Source organism: Paralichthys olivaceus, chromosome 12, assembly GCF_024713975.1.
Source record: "Paralichthys olivaceus isolate ysfri-2021 chromosome 12, ASM2471397v2, whole genome shotgun sequence".
NCBI classification, from domain to species: Eukaryota; Metazoa; Chordata; class Actinopteri; order Pleuronectiformes; family Paralichthyidae; genus Paralichthys; species Paralichthys olivaceus.
Window position 1 is genome coordinate 25,743,650 of NC_091104.1, and position 22,368 is coordinate 25,766,017.

At 47.2% G+C, this 22,368-nt stretch overlaps 41 non-coding genes across 41 annotated transcripts; all 41 read right to left on the reverse strand.

Annotated features, from left to right (window-relative positions):
- Nucleotides 1–73: 73 nt before the first annotated feature.
- Nucleotides 74–186, reverse strand: LOC138412789 (U5 spliceosomal RNA). The gene has a single exon (XR_011245124.1). It is a non-coding gene; the product is annotated as a U5 spliceosomal RNA (small nuclear RNA).
- Nucleotides 187–797: 611 nt separating this feature from the next.
- On the reverse strand, nt 798–989 carry LOC138412542 (U2 spliceosomal RNA). The gene has a single exon (XR_011244892.1). It is a non-coding gene; the product is annotated as a U2 spliceosomal RNA (small nuclear RNA).
- Nucleotides 990–1,170: 181 nt separating this feature from the next.
- Nucleotides 1,171–1,283, reverse strand: LOC138412790 (U5 spliceosomal RNA). Its single transcript, XR_011245125.1, has one exon. It is a non-coding gene; the product is annotated as a U5 spliceosomal RNA (small nuclear RNA).
- A 611-nt stretch (nt 1,284–1,894) lies between these two features.
- Nucleotides 1,895–2,086, reverse strand: LOC138413326 (U2 spliceosomal RNA). Its single transcript, XR_011245665.1, has one exon. It is a non-coding gene; the product is annotated as a U2 spliceosomal RNA (small nuclear RNA).
- Nucleotides 2,087–2,267: 181 nt separating this feature from the next.
- On the reverse strand, nt 2,268–2,380 carry LOC138412791 (U5 spliceosomal RNA). Its single transcript, XR_011245126.1, has one exon. It is a non-coding gene; the product is annotated as a U5 spliceosomal RNA (small nuclear RNA).
- A 611-nt stretch (nt 2,381–2,991) lies between these two features.
- LOC138413328 (U2 spliceosomal RNA) lies at nt 2,992–3,183 on the reverse strand. Its single transcript, XR_011245667.1, has one exon. It is a non-coding gene; the product is annotated as a U2 spliceosomal RNA (small nuclear RNA).
- A 177-nt stretch (nt 3,184–3,360) lies between these two features.
- On the reverse strand, nt 3,361–3,477 carry LOC138412956 (U5 spliceosomal RNA). Its single transcript, XR_011245291.1, has one exon. It is a non-coding gene; the product is annotated as a U5 spliceosomal RNA (small nuclear RNA).
- A 611-nt stretch (nt 3,478–4,088) lies between these two features.
- Nucleotides 4,089–4,280, reverse strand: LOC138413329 (U2 spliceosomal RNA). Its single transcript, XR_011245668.1, has one exon. It is a non-coding gene; the product is annotated as a U2 spliceosomal RNA (small nuclear RNA).
- A 181-nt stretch (nt 4,281–4,461) lies between these two features.
- On the reverse strand, nt 4,462–4,574 carry LOC138412792 (U5 spliceosomal RNA). Its single transcript, XR_011245127.1, has one exon. It is a non-coding gene; the product is annotated as a U5 spliceosomal RNA (small nuclear RNA).
- Nucleotides 4,575–5,185: 611 nt separating this feature from the next.
- On the reverse strand, nt 5,186–5,377 carry LOC138413330 (U2 spliceosomal RNA). The gene has a single exon (XR_011245669.1). It is a non-coding gene; the product is annotated as a U2 spliceosomal RNA (small nuclear RNA).
- A 177-nt stretch (nt 5,378–5,554) lies between these two features.
- LOC138412957 (U5 spliceosomal RNA) lies at nt 5,555–5,671 on the reverse strand. The gene has a single exon (XR_011245292.1). It is a non-coding gene; the product is annotated as a U5 spliceosomal RNA (small nuclear RNA).
- Nucleotides 5,672–6,282: 611 nt separating this feature from the next.
- LOC138412528 (U2 spliceosomal RNA) lies at nt 6,283–6,474 on the reverse strand. The gene has a single exon (XR_011244878.1). It is a non-coding gene; the product is annotated as a U2 spliceosomal RNA (small nuclear RNA).
- A 177-nt stretch (nt 6,475–6,651) lies between these two features.
- Nucleotides 6,652–6,768, reverse strand: LOC138412958 (U5 spliceosomal RNA). Its single transcript, XR_011245293.1, has one exon. It is a non-coding gene; the product is annotated as a U5 spliceosomal RNA (small nuclear RNA).
- Nucleotides 6,769–7,379: 611 nt separating this feature from the next.
- LOC138413331 (U2 spliceosomal RNA) lies at nt 7,380–7,571 on the reverse strand. The gene has a single exon (XR_011245670.1). It is a non-coding gene; the product is annotated as a U2 spliceosomal RNA (small nuclear RNA).
- Nucleotides 7,572–7,752: 181 nt separating this feature from the next.
- LOC138412793 (U5 spliceosomal RNA) lies at nt 7,753–7,865 on the reverse strand. The gene has a single exon (XR_011245128.1). It is a non-coding gene; the product is annotated as a U5 spliceosomal RNA (small nuclear RNA).
- Nucleotides 7,866–8,467: 602 nt separating this feature from the next.
- LOC138412543 (U2 spliceosomal RNA) lies at nt 8,468–8,659 on the reverse strand. The gene has a single exon (XR_011244893.1). It is a non-coding gene; the product is annotated as a U2 spliceosomal RNA (small nuclear RNA).
- Nucleotides 8,660–8,840: 181 nt separating this feature from the next.
- On the reverse strand, nt 8,841–8,953 carry LOC138412794 (U5 spliceosomal RNA). Its single transcript, XR_011245129.1, has one exon. It is a non-coding gene; the product is annotated as a U5 spliceosomal RNA (small nuclear RNA).
- Nucleotides 8,954–9,562: 609 nt separating this feature from the next.
- LOC138413332 (U2 spliceosomal RNA) lies at nt 9,563–9,754 on the reverse strand. Its single transcript, XR_011245671.1, has one exon. It is a non-coding gene; the product is annotated as a U2 spliceosomal RNA (small nuclear RNA).
- A 181-nt stretch (nt 9,755–9,935) lies between these two features.
- On the reverse strand, nt 9,936–10,048 carry LOC138412795 (U5 spliceosomal RNA). Its single transcript, XR_011245130.1, has one exon. It is a non-coding gene; the product is annotated as a U5 spliceosomal RNA (small nuclear RNA).
- Nucleotides 10,049–10,657: 609 nt separating this feature from the next.
- Nucleotides 10,658–10,849, reverse strand: LOC138413333 (U2 spliceosomal RNA). Its single transcript, XR_011245672.1, has one exon. It is a non-coding gene; the product is annotated as a U2 spliceosomal RNA (small nuclear RNA).
- Nucleotides 10,850–11,030: 181 nt separating this feature from the next.
- Nucleotides 11,031–11,143, reverse strand: LOC138412796 (U5 spliceosomal RNA). Its single transcript, XR_011245131.1, has one exon. It is a non-coding gene; the product is annotated as a U5 spliceosomal RNA (small nuclear RNA).
- Nucleotides 11,144–11,754: 611 nt separating this feature from the next.
- Nucleotides 11,755–11,946, reverse strand: LOC138412529 (U2 spliceosomal RNA). The gene has a single exon (XR_011244879.1). It is a non-coding gene; the product is annotated as a U2 spliceosomal RNA (small nuclear RNA).
- Nucleotides 11,947–12,127: 181 nt separating this feature from the next.
- On the reverse strand, nt 12,128–12,240 carry LOC138412798 (U5 spliceosomal RNA). The gene has a single exon (XR_011245133.1). It is a non-coding gene; the product is annotated as a U5 spliceosomal RNA (small nuclear RNA).
- A 611-nt stretch (nt 12,241–12,851) lies between these two features.
- On the reverse strand, nt 12,852–13,043 carry LOC138413334 (U2 spliceosomal RNA). The gene has a single exon (XR_011245673.1). It is a non-coding gene; the product is annotated as a U2 spliceosomal RNA (small nuclear RNA).
- A 181-nt stretch (nt 13,044–13,224) lies between these two features.
- On the reverse strand, nt 13,225–13,337 carry LOC138412799 (U5 spliceosomal RNA). Its single transcript, XR_011245134.1, has one exon. It is a non-coding gene; the product is annotated as a U5 spliceosomal RNA (small nuclear RNA).
- Nucleotides 13,338–13,948: 611 nt separating this feature from the next.
- On the reverse strand, nt 13,949–14,140 carry LOC138413335 (U2 spliceosomal RNA). The gene has a single exon (XR_011245674.1). It is a non-coding gene; the product is annotated as a U2 spliceosomal RNA (small nuclear RNA).
- A 181-nt stretch (nt 14,141–14,321) lies between these two features.
- Nucleotides 14,322–14,434, reverse strand: LOC138412800 (U5 spliceosomal RNA). Its single transcript, XR_011245135.1, has one exon. It is a non-coding gene; the product is annotated as a U5 spliceosomal RNA (small nuclear RNA).
- Nucleotides 14,435–15,045: 611 nt separating this feature from the next.
- On the reverse strand, nt 15,046–15,237 carry LOC138413336 (U2 spliceosomal RNA). The gene has a single exon (XR_011245675.1). It is a non-coding gene; the product is annotated as a U2 spliceosomal RNA (small nuclear RNA).
- A 181-nt stretch (nt 15,238–15,418) lies between these two features.
- LOC138412801 (U5 spliceosomal RNA) lies at nt 15,419–15,531 on the reverse strand. Its single transcript, XR_011245136.1, has one exon. It is a non-coding gene; the product is annotated as a U5 spliceosomal RNA (small nuclear RNA).
- Nucleotides 15,532–16,142: 611 nt separating this feature from the next.
- On the reverse strand, nt 16,143–16,334 carry LOC138412544 (U2 spliceosomal RNA). Its single transcript, XR_011244894.1, has one exon. It is a non-coding gene; the product is annotated as a U2 spliceosomal RNA (small nuclear RNA).
- A 181-nt stretch (nt 16,335–16,515) lies between these two features.
- LOC138412802 (U5 spliceosomal RNA) lies at nt 16,516–16,628 on the reverse strand. The gene has a single exon (XR_011245137.1). It is a non-coding gene; the product is annotated as a U5 spliceosomal RNA (small nuclear RNA).
- Nucleotides 16,629–17,239: 611 nt separating this feature from the next.
- LOC138412557 (U2 spliceosomal RNA) lies at nt 17,240–17,431 on the reverse strand. The gene has a single exon (XR_011244907.1). It is a non-coding gene; the product is annotated as a U2 spliceosomal RNA (small nuclear RNA).
- Nucleotides 17,432–17,612: 181 nt separating this feature from the next.
- LOC138412803 (U5 spliceosomal RNA) lies at nt 17,613–17,725 on the reverse strand. The gene has a single exon (XR_011245138.1). It is a non-coding gene; the product is annotated as a U5 spliceosomal RNA (small nuclear RNA).
- A 611-nt stretch (nt 17,726–18,336) lies between these two features.
- LOC138413337 (U2 spliceosomal RNA) lies at nt 18,337–18,528 on the reverse strand. Its single transcript, XR_011245676.1, has one exon. It is a non-coding gene; the product is annotated as a U2 spliceosomal RNA (small nuclear RNA).
- A 177-nt stretch (nt 18,529–18,705) lies between these two features.
- LOC138412959 (U5 spliceosomal RNA) lies at nt 18,706–18,822 on the reverse strand. Its single transcript, XR_011245294.1, has one exon. It is a non-coding gene; the product is annotated as a U5 spliceosomal RNA (small nuclear RNA).
- Nucleotides 18,823–19,433: 611 nt separating this feature from the next.
- On the reverse strand, nt 19,434–19,625 carry LOC138413339 (U2 spliceosomal RNA). Its single transcript, XR_011245678.1, has one exon. It is a non-coding gene; the product is annotated as a U2 spliceosomal RNA (small nuclear RNA).
- A 181-nt stretch (nt 19,626–19,806) lies between these two features.
- On the reverse strand, nt 19,807–19,919 carry LOC138412804 (U5 spliceosomal RNA). Its single transcript, XR_011245139.1, has one exon. It is a non-coding gene; the product is annotated as a U5 spliceosomal RNA (small nuclear RNA).
- Nucleotides 19,920–20,530: 611 nt separating this feature from the next.
- Nucleotides 20,531–20,722, reverse strand: LOC138413340 (U2 spliceosomal RNA). Its single transcript, XR_011245679.1, has one exon. It is a non-coding gene; the product is annotated as a U2 spliceosomal RNA (small nuclear RNA).
- A 181-nt stretch (nt 20,723–20,903) lies between these two features.
- LOC138412805 (U5 spliceosomal RNA) lies at nt 20,904–21,016 on the reverse strand. The gene has a single exon (XR_011245140.1). It is a non-coding gene; the product is annotated as a U5 spliceosomal RNA (small nuclear RNA).
- A 611-nt stretch (nt 21,017–21,627) lies between these two features.
- Nucleotides 21,628–21,819, reverse strand: LOC138413341 (U2 spliceosomal RNA). The gene has a single exon (XR_011245680.1). It is a non-coding gene; the product is annotated as a U2 spliceosomal RNA (small nuclear RNA).
- A 181-nt stretch (nt 21,820–22,000) lies between these two features.
- Nucleotides 22,001–22,113, reverse strand: LOC138412806 (U5 spliceosomal RNA). Its single transcript, XR_011245141.1, has one exon. It is a non-coding gene; the product is annotated as a U5 spliceosomal RNA (small nuclear RNA).
- Nucleotides 22,114–22,368: the final 255 nt, after the last annotated feature.

Sequence of the window (22,368 nt, forward strand, 5' to 3'; positions counted from 1 at the left end):
CCAACCTCTCCTTTGTGGACACATGGTTTCTGAAGTTGGACAGCTCTTTGACTTTTCACAATTTCAAAAGGCTCAGCAATACAGCAAAGCCTGCCAAAAATATATTCAACTCATGGATGTTCCTCTCCACGGAAGTCTTTAGTAAAAGGCGAAAGACTTGTGCGCTTTGAAGAGAAACCAGAGTCAGCATGGCCCTCTGTTCCTGAGCAGCAGAGGAGGCTCTCGGTGACAGTCACCACCTTCACGGTAGGCCTCTCTTTGCTTTCCTATCCCAGTATGCAACATTCCCAACCCTCTGCCAATCAAAAGTAGACACATCTTTATTTCCTCCTGCCCTGGCTAATGTGGTTGGCTTTTGAGCCTGTCTTAGCAATACATCCCTGAACTGCATACATTTGGTCCTAAAGGCTGCCACCAAGCTTCTCACCAAGTCTCCCAGAAGGTCTTGTGTGAAAACAAGTTTTCATGCTTGACAAAGGCTTCCAACTCAATTTGGAATCCAGTTCAAGCTCATTGGGATCCCACTGAGAGCCGTGGATGGTCAGGCACAGACGTGTAGTAGACATCTACTGCAGCCATATCAATCCGTAAGGAATTGGGAACCCCTGATCAGAGTTTCTGGATTGTTCTTCAATCAAGACTCAAGGCAAAAGGAGACTGTGCTTATGACGTTGTATCCCTTACACACTGGCTCTCTCTCTCTCTGCCGGACCATTACCTTCATTTCCTTCACCCGCTGTGAATTGACTTTTGAAACAGGACAATTGTTTGAGTGCTTGGTTTTCTACAAGGTAAGAACAGAGTGCACCGTTCCCAGCGGCACTGCAATGCTAGGTCGATGCGTGGAGTGAAAGGAGCAAGCTCCAAATTTCAGCCCCTCGTGCTAAAAATCGGCTTAATATGTAGTCCTCTTATAGAGGACATATCAGATATTAAACTGATAAGAACAGATACTTCACTTGATCTTAGCCAAAAGGCCGAGAAGCGATAACCCCCAAGTGGTGGATGTCCGTGCGGAGCTCTTGGCACAAATCTCACGTGTTGTGGTGCCTCGTACGTACGCACGCATAACAATGGCTGCTGCTTATCGCCTCCGCCCAACCTCTCCTTTGTGGACACATGGTTTCTGAAGTTGGACAGCTCTTTGACTTTTCACAATTTCAAAAGGCTCAGCAATACAGCAAAGCCTGCCAAAAATATATTCAACTCATGGATGTTCCTCTCCACGGAAGTCTTTAGTAAAAGGCGAAAGACTTGTGCGCTTTGAAGAGAAACCAGAGTCAGCATGGCCCTCTGTTCCTGAGCAGCAGAGGAGGCTCTCGGTGACAGTCACCACCTTCACGGTAGGCCTCTCTTTGCTTTCCTATCCCAGTATGCAACATTCCCAACCCTCTGCCAATCAAAAGTAGACACATCTTTATTTCCTCCTGCCCTGGCTAATGTGGTTGGCTTTTGAGCCTGTCTTAGCAATACATCCCTGAACTGCATACATTTGGTCCTAAAGGCTGCCACCAAGCTTCTCACCAAGTCTCCCAGAAGGTCTTGTGTGAAAACAAGTTTTCATGCTTGACAAAGGCTTCCAACTCAATTTGGAATCCAGTTCAAGCTCATTGGGATCCCACTGAGAGCCGTGGATGGTCAGGCACAGACGTGTAGTAGACATCTACTGCAGCCATATCAATCCGTAAGGAATTGGGAACCCCTGATCAGAGTTTCTGGATTGTTCTTCAATCAAGACTCAAGGCAAAAGGAGACTGTGCTTATGACGTTGTATCCCTTACACACTGGCTCTCTCTCTCTCTGCCGGACCATTACCTTCATTTCCTTCACCCGCTGTGAATTGACTTTTGAAACAGGACAATTGTTTGAGTGCTTGGTTTTCTACAAGGTAAGAACAGAGTGCACCGTTCCCAGCGGCACTGCAATGCTAGGTCGATGCGTGGAGTGAAAGGAGCAAGCTCCAAATTTCAGCCCCTCGTGCTAAAAATCGGCTTAATATGTAGTCCTCTTATAGAGGACATATCAGATATTAAACTGATAAGAACAGATACTACACTTGATCTTAGCCAAAAGGCCGAGAAGCGATAACCCCCAAGTGGTGGATGTCCGTGCGGAGCTCTTGGCACAAATCTCACGTGTTGTGGTGCCTCGTACGTACGCACGCATAACAATGGCTGCTGCTTATCGCCTCCGCCCAACCTCTCCTTTGTGGACACATGGTTTCTGAAGTTGGACAGCTCTTTGACTTTTCACAATTTCAAAAGGCTCAGCAATACAGCAAAGCCTGCCAAAAATATATTCAACTCATGGATGTTCCTCTCCACGGAAGTCTTTAGTAAAAGGCGAAAGACTTGTGCGCTTTGAAGAGAAACCAGAGTCAGCATGGCCCTCTGTTCCTGAGCAGCAGAGGAGGCTCTCGGTGACAGTCACCACCTTCACGGTAGGCCTCTCTTTGCTTTCCTATCCCAGTATGCAACATTCCCAACCCTCTGCCAATCAAAAGTAGACACATCTTTATTTCCTCCTGCCCTGGCTAATGTGGTTGGCTTTTGAGCCTGTCTTAGCAATACATCCCTGAACTGCATACATTTGGTCCTAAAGGCTGCCACCAAGCTTCTCACCAAGTCTCCCAGAAGGTCTTGTGTGAAAACAAGTTTTCATGCTTGACAAAGGCTTCCAACTCAATTTGGAATCCAGTTCAAGCTCATTGGGATCCCACTGAGAGCCGTGGATGGTCAGGCACAGACGTGTAGTAGACATCTACTGCAGCCATATCAATCCGTAAGGAATTGGGAACCCCTGATCAGAGTTTCTGGATTGTTCTTCAATCAAGACTCAAGGCAAAAGGAGACTGTGCTTATGACGTTGTATCCCTTACACACTGGCTCTCTCTCTCTCTGCCGGACCATTACCTTCATTTCCTTCACCCGCTGTGAATTGACTTTTGAAACAGGACAATTGTTTGAGTGCTTGGTTTTCTACAAGGTAAGAACAGAGTGCACCGTTCCCAGCGGCACTGCAATGCTAGGTCGATGCGTGGAGTGAAAGGAGCAAGCTCCAAATTTCAGCCCCTCGTGCTAAAAATCGGCTTAATATGTAGTCCTCTTATAGAGGACATATCAGATATTAAACTGATAAGAACAGATACTACACTTGATCTTAGCCAAAAGGCCGAGAAGCGATAACCCCCAAGTGGTGGATGTCCGTGCGGAGCTCTTGGCACAAATCTCACGTGTTGTGGTGCCTCGCACGTACGCACGCATAACAATGGCTGCTGCTTATCGCCTCCGCCCAACCTCTCCTTTGTGGACACATGGTTTCTGAAGTTGGACAGCTCTTTGACTTTTCACAATTTCAAAAGGCTGAGCAATACAGCAAAGCCTGCCAAAAATATATTCAACTCATGGATGTTCCTCTCCACGGAAGTCTTTAGTAAAAGGCGAAAGACTTGTGCGCTTTGAAGAGAAACCAGAGTCAGCATGGCCCTCTGTTCCTGAGCAGCAGAGGAGGCTCTCGGTGACAGTCACCACCTTCACGGTAGGCCTCTCTTTGCTTTCCTATCCCAGTATGCAACATTCCCAACCCTCTGCCAATCAAAAGTAGACACATCTTTATTTCCTCCTGCCCTGGCTAATGTGGTTGGCTTTTGAGCCTGTCTTAGCAATACATCCCTGAACTGCATACATTTGGTCCTAAAGGCTGCCACCAAGCTTCTCACCAAGTCTCCCAGAAGGTCTTGTGTGAAAACAAGTTTTCATGCTTGACAAAGGCTTCCAACTCAATTTGGAATCCAGTTCAAGCTCATTGGGATCCCACTGAGAGCCGTGGATGGTCAGGCACAGACGTGTAGTAGACATCTACTGCAGCCATATCAATCCGTAAGGAATTGGGAACCCCTGATCAGAGTTTCTGGATTGTTCTTCAATCAAGACTCAAGGCAAAAGGAGACTGTGCTTATGACGTTGTATCCCTTACACACTGGCTCTCTCTCTCTCTGCCGGACCATTACCTTCATTTCCTTCACCCGCTGTGAATTGACTTTTGAAACAGGACAATTGTTTGAGTGCTTGGTTTTCTACAAGGTAAGAACAGAGTGCACCGTTCCCAGCGGCACTGCAATGCTAGGTCGATGCGTGGAGTGAAAGGAGCAAGCTCCAAATTTCAGCCCCTCGTGCTAAAAATCGGCTTAATATGTAGTCCTCTTATAGAGGACATATCAGATATTAAACTGATAAGAACAGATACTACACTTGATCTTAGCCAAAAGGCCGAGAAGCGATAACCCCCAAGTGGTGGATGTCCGTGCGGAGCTCTTGGCACAAATCTCACGTGTTGTGGTGCCTCGTACGTACGCACGCATAACAATGGCTGCTGCTTATCGCCTCCGCCCAACCTCTCCTTTGTGGACACATGGTTTCTGAAGTTGGACAGCTCTTTGACTTTTCACAATTTCAAAAGGCTCAGCAATACAGCAAAGCCTGCCAAAAATATATTCAACTCATGGATGTTCCTCTCCACGGAAGTCTTTAGTAAAAGGCGAAAGACTTGTGCGCTTTGAAGAGAAACCAGAGTCAGCATGGCCCTCTGTTCCTGAGCAGCAGAGGAGGCTCTCGGTGACAGTCACCACCTTCACGGTAGGCCTCTCTTTGCTTTCCTATCCCAGTATGCAACATTCCCAACCCTCTGCCAATCAAAAGTAGACACATCTTTATTTCCTCCTGCCCTGGCTAATGTGGTTGGCTTTTGAGCCTGTCTTAGCAATACATCCCTGAACTGCATACATTTGGTCCTAAAGGCTGCCACCAAGCTTCTCACCAAGTCTCCCAGAAGGTCTTGTGTGAAAACAAGTTTTCATGCTTGACAAAGGCTTCCAACTCAATTTGGAATCCAGTTCAAGCTCATTGGGATCCCACTGAGAGCCGTGGATGGTCAGGCACAGACGTGTAGTAGACATCTACTGCAGCCATATCAATCCGTAAGGAATTGGGAACCCCTGATCAGAGTTTCTGGATTGTTCTTCAATCAAGACTCAAGGCAAAAGGAGACTGTGCTTATGACGTTGTATCCCTTACACACTGGCTCTCTCTCTCTCTGCCGGACCATTACCTTCATTTCCTTCACCCGCTGTGAATTGACTTTTGAAACAGGACAATTGTTTGAGTGCTTGGTTTTCTACAAGGTAAGAACAGAGTGCACCGTTCCCAGCGGCACTGCAATGCTAGGTCGATGCGTGGAGTGAAAGGAGCAAGCTCCAAATTTCAGCCCCTCGTGCTAAAAATCGGCTTAATATGTAGTCCTCTTATAGAGGACATATCAGATATTAAACTGATAAGAACAGATACTACACTTGATCTTAGCCAAAAGGCCGAGAAGCGATAACCCCCAAGTGGTGGATGTCCGTGCGGAGCTCTTGGCACAAATCTCACGTGTTGTGGTGCCTCGTACGTACGCACGCATAACAATGGCTGCTGCTTATCGCCTCCGCCCAACCTCTCCTTTGTGGACACATGGTTTCTGAAGTTGGACAGCTCTTTGACTTTTCACAATTTCAAAAGGCTGAGCAATACAGCAAAGCCTGCCAAAAATATATTCAACTCATGGATGTTCCTCTCCACGGAAGTCTTTAGTAAAAGGCGAAAGACTTGTGCGCTTTGAAGAGAAACCAGAGTCAGCATGGCCCTCTGTTCCTGAGCAGCAGAGGAGGCTCTCGGTGACAGTCACCACCTTCACGGTAGGCCTCTCTTTGCTTTCCTATCCCAGTATGCAACATTCCCAACCCTCTGCCAATCAAAAGTAGACACATCTTTATTTCCTCCTGCCCTGGCTAATGTGGTTGGCTTTTGAGCCTGTCTTAGCAATACATCCCTGAACTGCATACATTTGGTCCTAAAGGCTGCCACCAAGCTTCTCACCAAGTCTCCCAGAAGGTCTTGTGTGAAAACAAGTTTTCATGCTTGACAAAGGCTTCCAACTCAATTTGGAATCCAGTTCAAGCTCATTGGGATCCCACTGAGAGCCGTGGATGGTCAGGCACAGACGTGTAGTAGACATCTACTGCAGCCATATCAATCCGTAAGGAATTGGGAACCCCTGATCAGAGTTTCTGGATTGTTCTTCAATCAAGACTCAAGGCAAAAGGAGACTGTGCTTATGACGTTGTATCCCTTACACACTGGCTCTCTCTCTCTCTGCCGGACCATTACCTTCATTTCCTTCACCCGCTGTGAATTGACTTTTGAAACAGGACAATTGTTTGAGTGCTTGGTTTTCTACAAGGTAAGAACAGAGTGCACCGTTCCCAGCGGCACTGCAATGCTAGGTCGATGCGTGGAGTGAAAGGAGCAAGCTCCAAATTTCAGCCCCTCGTGCTAAAATTCGGCTTAATATGTAGTCCTCTTATAGAGGACATATCAGATATTAAACTGATAAGAACAGATACTACACTTGATCTTAGCCAAAAGGCCGAGAAGCGATAACCCCCAAGTGGTGGATGTCCGTGCGGAGCTCTTGGCACAAATCTCACGTGTTGTGGTGCCTCGTACGTACGCACGCATAACAATGGCTGCTGCTTATCGCCTCCGCCCAACCTCTCCTTTGTGGACACATGGTTTCTGAAGTTGGACAGCTCTTTGACTTTTCACAATTTCAAAAGGCTGAGCAATACAGCAAAGCCTGCCAAAAATATATTCAACTCATGGATGTTCCTCTCCACGGAAGTCTTTAGTAAAAGGCGAAAGACTTGTGCGCTTTGAAGAGAAACCAGAGTCAGCATGGCCCTCTGTTCCTGAGCAGCAGAGGAGGCTCTCGGTGACAGTCACCACCTTCACGGTAGGCCTCTCTTTGCTTTCCTATCCCAGTATGCAACATTCCCAACCCTCTGCCAATCAAAAGTAGACACATCTTTATTTCCTCCTGCCCTGGCTAATGTGGTTGGCTTTTGAGCCTGTCTTAGCAATACATCCCTGAACTGCATACATTTGGTCCTAAAGGCTGCCACCAAGCTTCTCACCAAGTCTCCCAGAAGGTCTTGTGTGAAAACAAGTTTTCATGCTTGACAAAGGCTTCCAACTCAATTTGGAATCCAGTTCAAGCTCATTGGGATCCCACTGAGAGCCGTGGATGGTCAGGCACAGACGTGTAGTAGACATCTACTGCAGCCATATCAATCCGTAAGGAATTGGGAACCCCTGATCAGAGTTTCTGGATTGTTCTTCAATCAAGACTCAAGGCAAAAGGAGACTGTGCTTATGACGTTGTATCCCTTACACACTGGCTCTCTCTCTCTCTGCCGGACCATTACCTTCATTTCCTTCACCCGCTGTGAATTGACTTTTGAAACAGGACAATTGTTTGAGTGCTTGGTTTTCTACAAGGTAAGAACAGAGTGCACCGTTCCCAGCGGCACTGCAATGCTAGGTCGATGCGTGGAGTGAAAGGAGCAAGCTCCAAATTTCAGCCCCTCGTGCTAAAAATCGGCTTAATATGTAGTCCTCTTATAGAGGACATATCAGATATTAAACTGATAAGAACAGATACTACACTTGATCTTAGCCAAAAGGCCGAGAAGCGATAACCCCCAAGTGGTGGATGTCCGTGCGGAGCTCTTGGCACAAATCTCACGTGTTGTGGTGCCTCGTACGTACGCACGCATAACAATGGCTGCTGCTTATCGCCTCCGCCCAACCTCTCCTTTGTGGACACATGGTTTCTGAAGTTGGACAGCTCTTTGACTTTTCACAATTTCAAAAGGCTCAGCAATACAGCAAAGCCTGCCAAAAATATATTCAACTCATGGATGTTCCTCTCCACGGAAGTCTTTAGTAAAAGGCGAAAGACTTGTGCGCTTTGAAGAGAAACCAGAGTCAGCATGGCCCTCTGTTCCTGAGCAGCAGAGGAGGCTCTCGGTGACAGTCACCACCTTCACGGTAGGCCTCTCTTTGCTTTCCTATCCCAGTATGCAACATTCCCAACCCTCTGCCAATCAAAAGTAGACACATCTTTATTTCCTCCTGGCCTGGCTAATGTGGTTGGCTTTTGAGCCTGTCTTAGCAATACATCCCTGAACTGCATACATTTGGTCCTAAAGGCTGCCACCAAGCTTCTCACCAAGTCTCCCAGAAGGTCTTGTGTGAAAACAAGTTTTCATGCTTGACAAAGGCTTCCAACTCAATTTGGAATCCAGTTCAAGCTCATTGGGATCCCACTGAGAGCCGTGGATGGTCAGGCACAGACGTGTAGTAGACATCTACTGCAGCCATATCAATCCGTAAGGAATTGGGAACCCCTGATCAGAGTTTCTGGATTGTTCTTCAATCAAGACTCAAGGCAAAAGGAGACTGTGCTTATGACGTTGTATCCCTTACACACTGGCTCTCTCTCTCTCTGCCGGACCATTACCTTCACCCGCTGTGAATTGACTTTTGAAACAGGACAATTGTTTGAGTGCTTGGTTTTCTACAAGGTAAGAACAGAGTGCACCGTTCCCAGCGGCACTGCAATGCTAGGTCGATGCGTGGAGTGAAAGGAGCAAGCTCCAAATTTCAGCCCCTCGTGCTAAAAATCGGCTTAATATGTAGTCCTCTTATAGAGGACATATCAGATATTAAACTGATAAGAACAGATACTTCACTTGATCTTAGCCAAAAGGCCGAGAAGCGATAACCCCCAAGTGGTGGATGTCCGTGCGGAGCTCTTGGCACAAATCTCACGTGTTGTGGTGCCTCGTACGTACGCACGCATAACAATGGCTGCTGCTTATCGCCTCCGCCCAACCTCTCCTTTGTGGACACATGGTTTCTGAAGTTGGACAGCTCTTTGACTTTTCACAATTTCAAAAGGCTCAGCAATACAGCAAAGCCTGCCAAAAATATATTCAACTCATGGATGTTCCTCTCCACGGAAGTCTTTAGTAAAAGGCGAAAGACTTGTGCGCTTTGAAGAGAAACCAGAGTCAGCATGGCCCTCTGTTCCTGAGCAGCAGAGGAGGCTCTCGGTGACAGTCACCACCTTCACGGTAGGCCTCTCTTTGCTTTCCTATCCCAGTATGCAACATTCCCAACCCTCTGCCAATCAAAAGTAGACACATCTTTATTTCCTCCTGCCCTGGCTAATGTGGTTGGCTTTTGAGCCTGTCTTAGCAATACATCCCTGAACTGCATACATTTGGTCCTAAAGGCTGCCACCAAGCTTCTCACCAAGTCTCCCAGAAGGTCTTGTGTGAAAACAAGTTTTCATGCTTGACAAAGGCTTCCAACTCAATTTGGAATCCAGTTCAAGCTCATTGGGATCCCACTGAGAGCCGTGGATGGTCAGGCACAGACGTGTAGTAGACATCTACTGCAGCCATATCAATCCGTAAGGAATTGGGAACCCCTGATCAGAGTTTCTGGATTGTTCTTCAATCAAGACTCAAGGCAAAAGGAGACTGTGCTTATGACGTTGTATCCCTTACACACTGGCTCTCTCTCTCTGCCGGACCATTACCTTCATTTCCTTCACCCGCTGTGAATTGACTTTTGAAACAGGACAATTGTTTGCGTGCTTGGTTTTCTACAAGGTAAGAACAGAGTGCACCGTTCCCAGCGGCACTGCAATGCTAGGTCGATGCGTGGAGTGAAAGGAGCAAGCTCCAAATTTCAGCCCCTCGTGCTAAAAATCGGCTTAATATGTAGTCCTCTTATAGAGGACATATCAGATATTAAACTGATAAGAACAGATACTACACTTGATCTTAGCCAAAAGGCCGAGAAGCGATAACCCCCAAGTGGTGGATGTCCGTGCGGAGCTCTTGGCACAAATCTCACGTGTTGTGGTGCCTCGTACGTACGCACGCATAACAATGGCTGCTGCTTATCGCCTCCGCCCAACCTCTCCTTTGTGGACACATGGTTTCTGAAGTTGGACAGCTCTTTGACTTTTCACAATTTCAAAAGGCTCAGCAATACAGCAAAGCCTGCCAAAAATATATTCAACTCATGGATGTTCCTCTCCACGGAAGTCTTTAGTAAAAGGCGAAAGACTTGTGCGCTTTGAAGAGAAACCAGAGTCAGCATGGCCCTCTGTTCCTGAGCAGCAGAGGAGGCTCTCGGTGACAGTCACCACCTTCACGGTAGGCCTCTCTTTGCTTTCCTATCCCAGTATGCAACATTCCCAACCCTCTGCCAATCAAAAGTAGACACATCTTTATTTCCTCCTGGCCTGGCTAATGTGGTTGGCTTTTGAGCCTGTCTTAGCAATACATCCCTGAACTGCATACATTTGGTCCTAAAGGCTGCCACCAAGCTTCTCACCAAGTCTCCCAGAAGGTCTTGTGTGAAAACAAGTTTTCATGCTTGACAAAGGCTTCCAACTCAATTTGGAATCCAGTTCAAGCTCATTGGGATCCCACTGAGAGCCGTGGATGGTCAGGCACAGACGTGTAGTAGACATCTACTGCAGCCATATCAATCCGTAAGGAATTGGGAACCCCTGATCAGAGTTTCTGGATTGTTCTTCAATCAAGACTCAAGGCAAAAGGAGACTGTGCTTATGACGTTGTATCCCTTACACACTGGCTCTCTCTCTCTGCCGGACCATTACCTTCATTTCCTTCACCCGCTGTGAATTGACTTTTGAAACAGGACAATTGTTTGCGTGCTTGGTTTTCTACAAGGTAAGAACAGAGTGCACCGTTCCCAGCGGCACTGCAATGCTAGGTCGATGCGTGGAGTGAAAGGAGCAAGCTCCAAATTTCAGCCCCTCGTGCTAAAAATCGGCTTAATATGTAGTCCTCTTATAGAGGACATATCAGATATTAAACTGATAAGAACAGATACTACACTTGATCTTAGCCAAAAGGCCGAGAAGCGATAACCCCCAAGTGGTGGATGTCCGTGCGGAGCTCTTGGCACAAATCTCACGTGTTGTGGTGCCTCGTACGTACGCACGCATAACAATGGCTGCTGCTTATCGCCTCCGCCCAACCTCTCCTTTGTGGACACATGGTTTCTGAAGTTGGACAGCTCTTTGACTTTTCACAATTTCAAAAGGCTCAGCAATACAGCAAAGCCTGCCAAAAATATATTCAACTCATGGATGTTCCTCTCCACGGAAGTCTTTAGTAAAAGGCGAAAGACTTGTGCGCTTTGAAGAGAAACCAGAGTCAGCATGGCCCTCTGTTCCTGAGCAGCAGAGGAGGCTCTCGGTGACAGTCACCACCTTCACGGTAGGCCTCTCTTTGCTTTCCTATCCCAGTATGCAACATTCCCAACCCTCTGCCAATCAAAAGTAGACACATCTTTATTTCCTCCTGCCCTGGCTAATGTGGTTGGCTTTTGAGCCTGTCTTAGCAATACATCCCTGAACTGCATACATTTGGTCCTAAAGGCTGCCACCAAGCTTCTCACCAAGTCTCCCAGAAGGTCTTGTGTGAAAACAAGTTTTCATGCTTGACAAAGGCTTCCAACTCAATTTGGAATCCAGTTCAAGCTCATTGGGATCCCACTGAGAGCCGTGGATGGTCAGGCACAGACGTGTAGTAGACATCTACTGCAGCCATATCAATCCGTAAGGAATTGGGAACCCCTGATCAGAGTTTCTGGATTGTTCTTCAATCAAGACTCAAGGCAAAAGGAGACTGTGCTTATGACGTTGTATCCCTTACACACTGGCTCTCTCTCTCTCTGCCGGACCATTACCTTCATTTCCTTCACCCGCTGTGAATTGACTTTTGAAACAGGACAATTGTTTGAGTGCTTGGTTTTCTACAAGGTAAGAACAGAGTGCACCGTTCCCAGCGGCACTGCAATGCTAGGTCGATGCGTGGAGTGAAAGGAGCAAGCTCCAAATTTCAGCCCCTCGTGCTAAAATTCGGCTTAATATGTAGTCCTCTTATAGAGGACATATCAGATATTAAACTGATAAGAACAGATACTACACTTGATCTTAGCCAAAAGGCCGAGAAGCGATAACCCCCAAGTGGTGGATGTCCGTGCGGAGCTCTTGGCACAAATCTCACGTGTTGTGGTGCCTCGTACGTACGCACGCATAACAATGGCTGCTGCTTATCGCCTCCGCCCAACCTCTCCTTTGTGGACACATGGTTTCTGAAGTTGGACAGCTCTTTGACTTTTCACAATTTCAAAAGGCTCAGCAATACAGCAAAGCCTGCCAAAAATATATTCAACTCATGGATGTTCCTCTCCACGGAAGTCTTTAGTAAAAGGCGAAAGACTTGTGCGCTTTGAAGAGAAACCAGAGTCAGCATGGCCCTCTGTTCCTGAGCAGCAGAGGAGGCTCTCGGTGACAGTCACCACCTTCACGGTAGGCCTCTCTTTGCTTTCCTATCCCAGTATGCAACATTCCCAACCCTCTGCCAATCAAAAGTAGACACATCTTTATTTCCTCCTGCCCTGGCTAATGTGGTTGGCTTTTGAGCCTGTCTTAGCAATACATCCCTGAACTGCATACATTTGGTCCTAAAGGCTGCCACCAAGCTTCTCACCAAGTCTCCCAGAAGGTCTTGTGTGAAAACAAGTTTTCATGCTTGACAAAGGCTTCCAACTCAATTTGGAATCCAGTTCAAGCTCATTGGGATCCCACTGAGAGCCGTGGATGGTCAGGCACAGACGTGTAGTAGACATCTACTGCAGCCATATCAATCCGTAAGGAATTGGGAACCCCTGATCAGAGTTTCTGGATTGTTCTTCAATCAAGACTCAAGGCAAAAGGAGACTGTGCTTATGACGTTGTATCCCTTACACACTGGCTCTCTCTCTCTCTGCCGGACCATTACCTTCATTTCCTTCACCCGCTGTGAATTGACTTTTGAAACAGGACAATTGTTTGAGTGCTTGGTTTTCTACAAGGTAAGAACAGAGTGCACCGTTCCCAGCGGCACTGCAATGCTAGGTCGATGCGTGGAGTGAAAGGAGCAAGCTCCAAATTTCAGCCCCTCGTGCTAAAAATCGGCTTAATATGTAGTCCTCTTATAGAGGACATATCAGATATTAAACTGATAAGAACAGATACTACACTTGATCTTAGCCAAAAGGCCGAGAAGCGATAACCCCCAAGTGGTGGATGTCCGTGCGGAGCTCTTGGCACAAATCTCACGTGTTGTGGTGCCTCGTACGTACGCACGCATAACAATGGCTGCTGCTTATCGCCTCCGCCCAACCTCTCCTTTGTGGACACATGGTTTCTGAAGTTGGACAGCTCTTTGACTTTTCACAATTTCAAAAGGCTCAGCAATACAGCAAAGCCTGCCAAAAATATATTCAACTCATGGATGTTCCTCTCCACGGAAGTCTTTAGTAAAAGGCGAAAGACTTGTGCGCTTTGAAGAGAAACCAGAGTCAGCATGGCCCTCTGTTCCTGAGCAGCAGAGGAGGCTCTCGGTGACAGTCACCACCTTCACGGTAGGCCTCCCTTTGCTTTCCTATCCCAGTATGCAACATTCCCAACCCTCTGCCAATCAAAAGTAGACACATCTTTATTTCCTCCTGCCCTGGCTAATGTGGTTGGCTTTTGAGCCTGTCTTAGCAATACATCCCTGAACTGCATACATTTGGTCCTAAAGGCTGCCACCAAGCTTCTCACCAAGTCTCCCAGAAGGTCTTGTGTGAAAACAAGTTTTCATGCTTGACAAAGGCTTCCAACTCAATTTGGAATCCAGTTCAAGCTCATTGGGATCCCACTGAGAGCCGTGGATGGTCAGGCACAGACGTGTAGTAGACATCTACTGCAGCCATATCAATCCGTAAGGAATTGGGAACCCCTGATCAGAGTTTCTGGATTGTTCTTCAATCAAGACTCAAGGCAAAAGGAGACTGTGCTTATGACGTTGTATCCCTTACACACTGGCTCTCTCTCTCTCTGCCGGACCATTACCTTCATTTCCTTCACCCGCTGTGAATTGACTTTTGAAACAGGACAATTGTTTGAGTGCTTGGTTTTCTACAAGGTAAGAACAGAGTGCACCGTTCCCAGCGGCACTGCAATGCTAGGTCGATGCGTGGAGTGAAAGGAGCAAGCTCCAAATTTCAGCCCCTCGTGCTAAAAATCGGCTTAATATGTAGTCCTCTTATAGAGGACATATCAGATATTAAACTGATAAGAACAGATACTACACTTGATCTTAGCCAAAAGGCCGAGAAGCGATAACCCCCAAGTGGTGGATGTCCGTGCGGAGCTCTTGGCACAAATCTCACGTGTTGTGGTGCCTCGTACGTACGCACGCATAACAATGGCTGCTGCTTATCGCCTCCGCCCAACCTCTCCTTTGTGGACACATGGTTTCTGAAGTTGGACAGCTCTTTGACTTTTCACAATTTCAAAAGGCTCAGCAATACAGCAAAGCCTGCCAAAAATATATTCAACTCATGGATGTTCCTCTCCACGGAAGTCTTTAGTAAAAGGCGAAAGACTTGTGCGCTTTGAAGAGAAACCAGAGTCAGCATGGCCCTCTGTTCCTGAGCAGCAGAGGAGGCTCTCGGTGACAGTCACCACCTTCACGGTAGGCCTCCCTTTGCTTTCCTATCCCAGTATGCAACATTCCCAACCCTCTGCCAATCAAAAGTAGACACATCTTTATTTCCTCCTGCCCTGGCTAATGTGGTTGGCTTTTGAGCCTGTCTTAGCAATACATCCCTGAACTGCATACATTTGGTCCTAAAGGCTGCCACCAAGCTTCTCACCAAGTCTCCCAGAAGGTCTTGTGTGAAAACAAGTTTTCATGCTTGACAAAGGCTTCCAACTCAATTTGGAATCCAGTTCAAGCTCATTGGGATCCCACTGAGAGCCGTGGATGGTCAGGCACAGACGTGTAGTAGACATCTACTGCAGCCATATCAATCCGTAAGGAATTGGGAACCCCTGATCAGAGTTTCTGGATTGTTCTTCAATCAAGACTCAAGGCAAAAGGAGACTGTGCTTATGACGTTGTATCCCTTACACACTGGCTCTCTCTCTCTCTGCCGGACCATTACCTTCATTTCCTTCACCCGCTGTGAATTGACTTTTGAAACAGGACAATTGTTTGAGTGCTTGGTTTTCTACAAGGTAAGAACAGAGTGCACCGTTCCCAGCGGCACTGCAATGCTAGGTCGATGCGTGGAGTGAAAGGAGCAAGCTCCAAATTTCAGCCCCTCGTGCTAAAAATCGGCTTAATATGTAGTCCTCTTATAGAGGACATATCAGATATTAAACTGATAAGAACAGATACTACACTTGATCTTAGCCAAAAGGCCGAGAAGCGATAACCCCCAAGTGGTGGATGTCCGTGCGGAGCTCTTGGCACAAATCTCACGTGTTGTGGTGCCTCGTACGTACGCACGCATAACAATGGCTGCTGCTTATCGCCTCCGCCCAACCTCTCCTTTGTGGACACATGGTTTCTGAAGTTGGACAGCTCTTTGACTTTTCACAATTTCAAAAGGCTCAGCAATACAGCAAAGCCTGCCAAAAATATATTCAACTCATGGATGTTCCTCTCCACGGAAGTCTTTAGTAAAAGGCGAAAGACTTGTGCGCTTTGAAGAGAAACCAGAGTCAGCATGGCCCTCTGTTCCTGAGCAGCAGAGGAGGCTCTCGGTGACAGTCACCACCTTCACGGTAGGCCTCTCTTTGCTTTCCTATCCCAGTATGCAACATTCCCAACCCTCTGCCAATCAAAAGTAGACACATCTTTATTTCCTCCTGCCCTGGCTAATGTGGTTGGCTTTTGAGCCTGTCTTAGCAATACATCCCTGAACTGCATACATTTGGTCCTAAAGGCTGCCACCAAGCTTCTCACCAAGTCTCCCAGAAGGTCTTGTGTGAAAACAAGTTTTCATGCTTGACAAAGGCTTCCAACTCAATTTGGAATCCAGTTCAAGCTCATTGGGATCCCACTGAGAGCCGTGGATGGTCAGGCACAGACGTGTAGTAGACATCTACTGCAGCCATATCAATCCGTAAGGAATTGGGAACCCCTGATCAGAGTTTCTGGATTGTTCTTCAATCAAGACTCAAGGCAAAAGGAGACTGTGCTTATGACGTTGTATCCCTTACACACTGGCTCTCTCTCTCTCTGCCGGACCATTACCTTCATTTCCTTCACCCGCTGTGAATTGACTTTTGAAACAGGACAATTGTTTGAGTGCTTGGTTTTCTACAAGGTAAGAACAGAGTGCACCGTTCCCAGCGGCACTGCAATGCTAGGTCGATGCGTGGAGTGAAAGGAGCAAGCTCCAAATTTCAGCCCCTCGTGCTAAAAATCGGCTTAATATGTAGTCCTCTTATAGAGGACATATCAGATATTAAACTGATAAGAACAGATACTTCACTTGATCTTAGCCAAAAGGCCGAGAAGCGATAACCCCCAAGTGGTGGATGTCCGTGCGGAGCTCTTGGCACAAATCTCACGTGTTGTGGTGCCTCGTACGTACGCACGCATAACAATGGCTGCTGCTTATCGCCTCCGCCCAACCTCTCCTTTGTGGACACATGGTTTCTGAAGTTGGACAGCTCTTTGACTTTTCACAATTTCAAAAGGCTCAGCAATACAGCAAAGCCTGCCAAAAATATATTCAACTCATGGATGTTCCTCTCCACGGAAGTCTTTAGTAAAAGGCGAAAGACTTGTGCGCTTTGAAGAGAAACCAGAGTCAGCATGGCCCTCTGTTCCTGAGCAGCAGAGGAGGCTCTCGGTGACAGTCACCACCTTCACGGTAGGCCTCTCTTTGCTTTCCTATCCCAGTATGCAACATTCCCAACCCTCTGCCAATCAAAAGTAGACACATCTTTATTTCCTCCTGCCCTGGCTAATGTGGTTGGCTTTTGAGCCTGTCTTAGCAATACATCCCTGAACTGCATACATTTGGTCCTAAAGGCTGCCACCAAGCTTCTCACCAAGTCTCCCAGAAGGTCTTGTGTGAAAACAAGTTTTCATGCTTGACAAAGGCTTCCAACTCAATTTGGAATCCAGTTCAAGCTCATTGGGATCCCACTGAGAGCCGTGGATGGTCAGGCACAGACGTGTAGTAGACATCTACTGCAGCCATATCAATCCGTAAGGAATTGGGAACCCCTGATCAGAGTTTCTGGATTGTTCTTCAATCAAGACTCAAGGCAAAAGGAGACTGTGCTTATGACGTTGTATCCCTTACACACTGGCTCTCTCTCTCTCTGCCGGACCATTACCTTCATTTCCTTCACCCGCTGTGAATTGACTTTTGAAACAGGACAATTGTTTGAGTGCTTGGTTTTCTACAAGGTAAGAACAGAGTGCACCGTTCCCAGCGGCACTGCAATGCTAGGTCGATGCGTGGAGTGAAAGGAGCAAGCTCCAAATTTCAGCCCCTCGTGCTAAAAATCGGCTTAATATGTAGTCCTCTTATAGAGGACATATTAGATATTAAACTGATAAGAACAGATACTACACTTGATCTTAGCCAAAAGGCCGAGAAGCGATAACCCCCAAGTGGTGGATGTCCGTGCGGAGCTCTTGGCACAAATCTCACGTGTTGTGGTGCCTCGTACGTACGCACGCATAACAATGGCTGCTGCTTATCGCCTCCGCCCAACCTCTCCTTTGTGGACACATGGTTTCTGAAGTTGGACAGCTCTTTGACTTTTCACAATTTCAAAAGGCTCAGCAATACAGCAAAGCCTGCCAAAAATATATTCAACTCATGGATGTTCCTCTCCACGGAAGTCTTTAGTAAAAGGCGAAAGACTTGTGCGCTTTGAAGAGAAACCAGAGTCAGCATGGCCCTCTGTTCCTGAGCAGCAGAGGAGGCTCTCGGTGACAGTCACCACCTTCACGGTAGGCCTCTCTTTGCTTTCCTATCCCAGTATGCAACATTCCCAACCCTCTGCCAATCAAAAGTAGACACATCTTTATTTCCTCCTGCCCTGGCTAATGTGGTTGGCTTTTGAGCCTGTCTTAGCAATACATCCCTGAACTGCATACATTTGGTCCTAAAGGCTGCCACCAAGCTTCTCACCAAGTCTCCCAGAAGGTCTTGTGTGAAAACAAGTTTTCATGCTTGACAAAGGCTTCCAACTCAATTTGGAATCCAGTTCAAGCTCATTGGGATCCCACTGAGAGCCGTGGATGGTCAGGCACAGACGTGTAGTAGACATCTACTGCAGCCATATCAATCCGTAAGGAATTGGGAACCCCTGATCAGAGTTTCTGGATTGTTCTTCAATCAAGACTCAAGGCAAAAGGAGACTGTGCTTATGACGTTGTATCCCTTACACACTGGCTCTCTCTCTCTCTGCCGGACCATTACCTTCATTTCCTTCACCCGCTGTGAATTGACTTTTGAAACAGGACAATTGTTTGAGTGCTTGGTTTTCTACAAGGTAAGAACAGAGTGCACCGTTCCCAGCGGCACTGCAATGCTAGGTCGATGCGTGGAGTGAAAGGAGCAAGCTCCAAATTTCAGCCCCTCGTGCTAAAAATCGGCTTAATATGTAGTCCTCTTATAGAGGACATATCAGATATTAAACTGATAAGAACAGATACTACACTTGATCTTAGCCAAAAGGCCGAGAAGCGATAACCCCCAAGTGGTGGATGTCCGTGCGGAGCTCTTGGCACAAATCTCACGTGTTGTGGTGCCTCGCACGTACGCACGCATAACAATGGCTGCTGCTTATCGCCTCCGCCCAACCTCTCCTTTGTGGACACATGGTTTCTGAAGTTGGACAGCTCTTTGACTTTTCACAATTTCAAAAGGCTGAGCAATACAGCAAAGCCTGCCAAAAATATATTCAACTCATGGATGTTCCTCTCCACGGAAGTCTTTAGTAAAAGGCGAAAGACTTGTGCGCTTTGAAGAGAAACCAGAGTCAGCATGGCCCTCTGTTCCTGAGCAGCAGAGGAGGCTCTCGGTGACAGTCACCACCTTCACGGTAGGCCTCTCTTTGCTTTCCTATCCCAGTATGCAACATTCCCAACCCTCTGCCAATCAAAAGTAGACACATCTTTATTTCCTCCTGCCCTGGCTAATGTGGTTGGCTTTTGAGCCTGTCTTAGCAATACATCCCTGAACTGCATACATTTGGTCCTAAAGGCTGCCACCAAGCTTCTCACCAAGTCTCCCAGAAGGTCTTGTGTGAAAACAAGTTTTCATGCTTGACAAAGGCTTCCAACTCAATTTGGAATCCAGTTCAAGCTCATTGGGATCCCACTGAGAGCCGTGGATGGTCAGGCACAGACGTGTAGTAGACATCTACTGCAGCCATATCAATCCGTAAGGAATTGGGAACCCCTGATCAGAGTTTCTGGATTGTTCTTCAATCAAGACTCAAGGCAAAAGGAGACTGTGCTTATGACGTTGTATCCCTTACACACTGGCTCTCTCTCTCTCTGCCGGACCATTACCTTCATTTCCTTCACCCGCTGTGAATTGACTTTTGAAACAGGACAATTGTTTGAGTGCTTGGTTTTCTACAAGGTAAGAACAGAGTGCACCGTTCCCAGCGGCACTGCAATGCTAGGTCGATGCGTGGAGTGAAAGGAGCAAGCTCCAAATTTCAGCCCCTCGTGCTAAAAATCGGCTTAATATGTAGTCCTCTTATAGAGGACATATCAGATATTAAACTGATAAGAACAGATACTACACTTGATCTTAGCCAAAAGGCCGAGAAGCGATAACCCCCAAGTGGTGGATGTCCGTGCGGAGCTCTTGGCACAAATCTCACGTGTTGTGGTGCCTCGTACGTACGCACGCATAACAATGGCTGCTGCTTATCGCCTCCGCCCAACCTCTCCTTTGTGGACACATGGTTTCTGAAGTTGGACAGCTCTTTGACTTTTCACAATTTCAAAAGGCTCAGCAATACAGCAAAGCCTGCCAAAAATATATTCAACTCATGGATGTTCCTCTCCACGGAAGTCTTTAGTAAAAGGCGAAAGACTTGTGCGCTTTGAAGAGAAACCAGAGTCAGCATGGCCCTCTGTTCCTGAGCAGCAGAGGAGGCTCTCGGTGACAGTCACCACCTTCACGGTAGGCCTCTCTTTGCTTTCCTATCCCAGTATGCAACATTCCCAACCCTCTGCCAATCAAAAGTAGACACATCTTTATTTCCTCCTGCCCTGGCTAATGTGGTTGGCTTTTGAGCCTGTCTTAGCAATACATCCCTGAACTGCATACATTTGGTCCTAAAGGCTGCCACCAAGCTTCTCACCAAGTCTCCCAGAAGGTCTTGTGTGAAAACAAGTTTTCATGCTTGACAAAGGCTTCCAACTCAATTTGGAATCCAGTTCAAGCTCATTGGGATCCCACTGAGAGCCGTGGATGGTCAGGCACAGACGTGTAGTAGACATCTACTGCAGCCATATCAATCCGTAAGGAATTGGGAACCCCTGATCAGAGTTTCTGGATTGTTCTTCAATCAAGACTCAAGGCAAAAGGAGACTGTGCTTATGACGTTGTATCCCTTACACACTGGCTCTCTCTCTCTCTGCCGGACCATTACCTTCATTTCCTTCACCCGCTGTGAATTGACTTTTGAAACAGGACAATTGTTTGAGTGCTTGGTTTTCTACAAGGTAAGAACAGAGTGCACCGTTCCCAGCGGCACTGCAATGCTAGGTCGATGCGTGGAGTGAAAGGAGCAAGCTCCAAATTTCAGCCCCTCGTGCTAAAAATCGGCTTAATATGTAGTCCTCTTATAGAGGACATATCAGATATTAAACTGATAAGAACAGATACTACACTTGATCTTAGCCAAAAGGCCGAGAAGCGATAACCCCCAAGTGGTGGATGTCCGTGCGGAGCTCTTGGCACAAATCTCACGTGTTGTGGTGCCTCGTACGTACGCACGCATAACAATGGCTGCTGCTTATCGCCTCCGCCCAACCTCTCCTTTGTGGACACATGGTTTCTGAAGTTGGACAGCTCTTTGACTTTTCACAATTTCAAAAGGCTCAGCAATACAGCAAAGCCTGCCAAAAATATATTCAACTCATGGATGTTCCTCTCCACGGAAGTCTTTAGTAAAAGGCGAAAGACTTGTGCGCTTTGAAGAGAAACCAGAGTCAGCATGGCCCTCTGTTCCTGAGCAGCAGAGGAGGCTCTCGGTGACAGTCACCACCTTCACGGTAGGCCTCTCTTTGCTTTCCTATCCCAGTATGCAACATTCCCAACCCTCTGCCAATCAAAAGTAGACACATCTTTATTTCCTCCTGCCCTGGCTAATGTGGTTGGCTTTTGAGCCTGTCTTAGCAATACATCCCTGAACTGCATACATTTGGTCCTAAAGGCTGCCACCAAGCTTCTCACCAAGTCTCCCAGAAGGTCTTGTGTGAAAACAAGTTTTCATGCTTGACAAAGGCTTCCAACTCAATTTGGAATCCAGTTCAAGCTCATTGGGATCCCACTGAGAGCCGTGGATGGTCAGGCACAGACGTGTAGTAGACATCTACTGCAGCCATATCAATCCGTAAGGAATTGGGAACCCCTGATCAGAGTTTCTGGATTGTTCTTCAATCAAGACTCAAGGCAAAAGGAGACTGTGCTTATGACGTTGTATCCCTTACACACTGGCTCTCTCTCTCTCTGCCGGACCATTACCTTCATTTCCTTCACCCGCTGTGAATTGACTTTTGAAACAGGACAATTGTTTGAGTGCTTGGTTTTCTACAAGGTAAGAACAGAGTGCACCGTTCCCAGCGGCACTGCAATGCTAGGTCGATGCGTGGAGTGAAAGGAGCAAGCTCCAAATTTCAGCCCCTCGTGCTAAAAATCGGCTTAATATGTAGTCCTCTTATAGAGGACATATCAGATATTAAACTGATAAGAACAGATACTACACTTGATCTTAGCCAAAAGGCCGAGAAGCGATAACCCCCAAGTGGTGGATGTCCGTGCGGAGCTCTTGGCACAAATCTCACGTGTTGTGGTGCCTCGTACGTACGCACGCATAACAATGGCTGCTGCTTATCGCCTCCGCCCAACCTCTCCTTTGTGGACACATGGTTTCTGAAGTTGGACAGCTCTTTGACTTTTCACAATTTCAAAAGGCTCAGCAATACAGCAAAGCCTGCCAAAAATATATTCAACTCATGGATGTTCCTCTCCACGGAAGTCTTTAGTAAAAGGCGAAAGACTTGTGCGCTTTGAAGAGAAACCAGAGTCAGCATGGCCCTCTGTTCCTGAGCAGCAGAGGAGGCTCTCGGTGACAGTCACCACCTTCACGGTAGGCCTCTCTTTGCTTTCCTATCCCAGTATGCAACATTCCCAACCCTCTGCCAATCAAAAGTAGACACATCTTTATTTCCTCCTGCCCTGGCTAATGTGGTTGGCTTTTGAGCCTGTCTTAGCAATACATCCCTGAACTGCATACATTTGGTCCTAAAGGCTGCCACCAAGCTTCTCACCAAGTCTCCCAGAA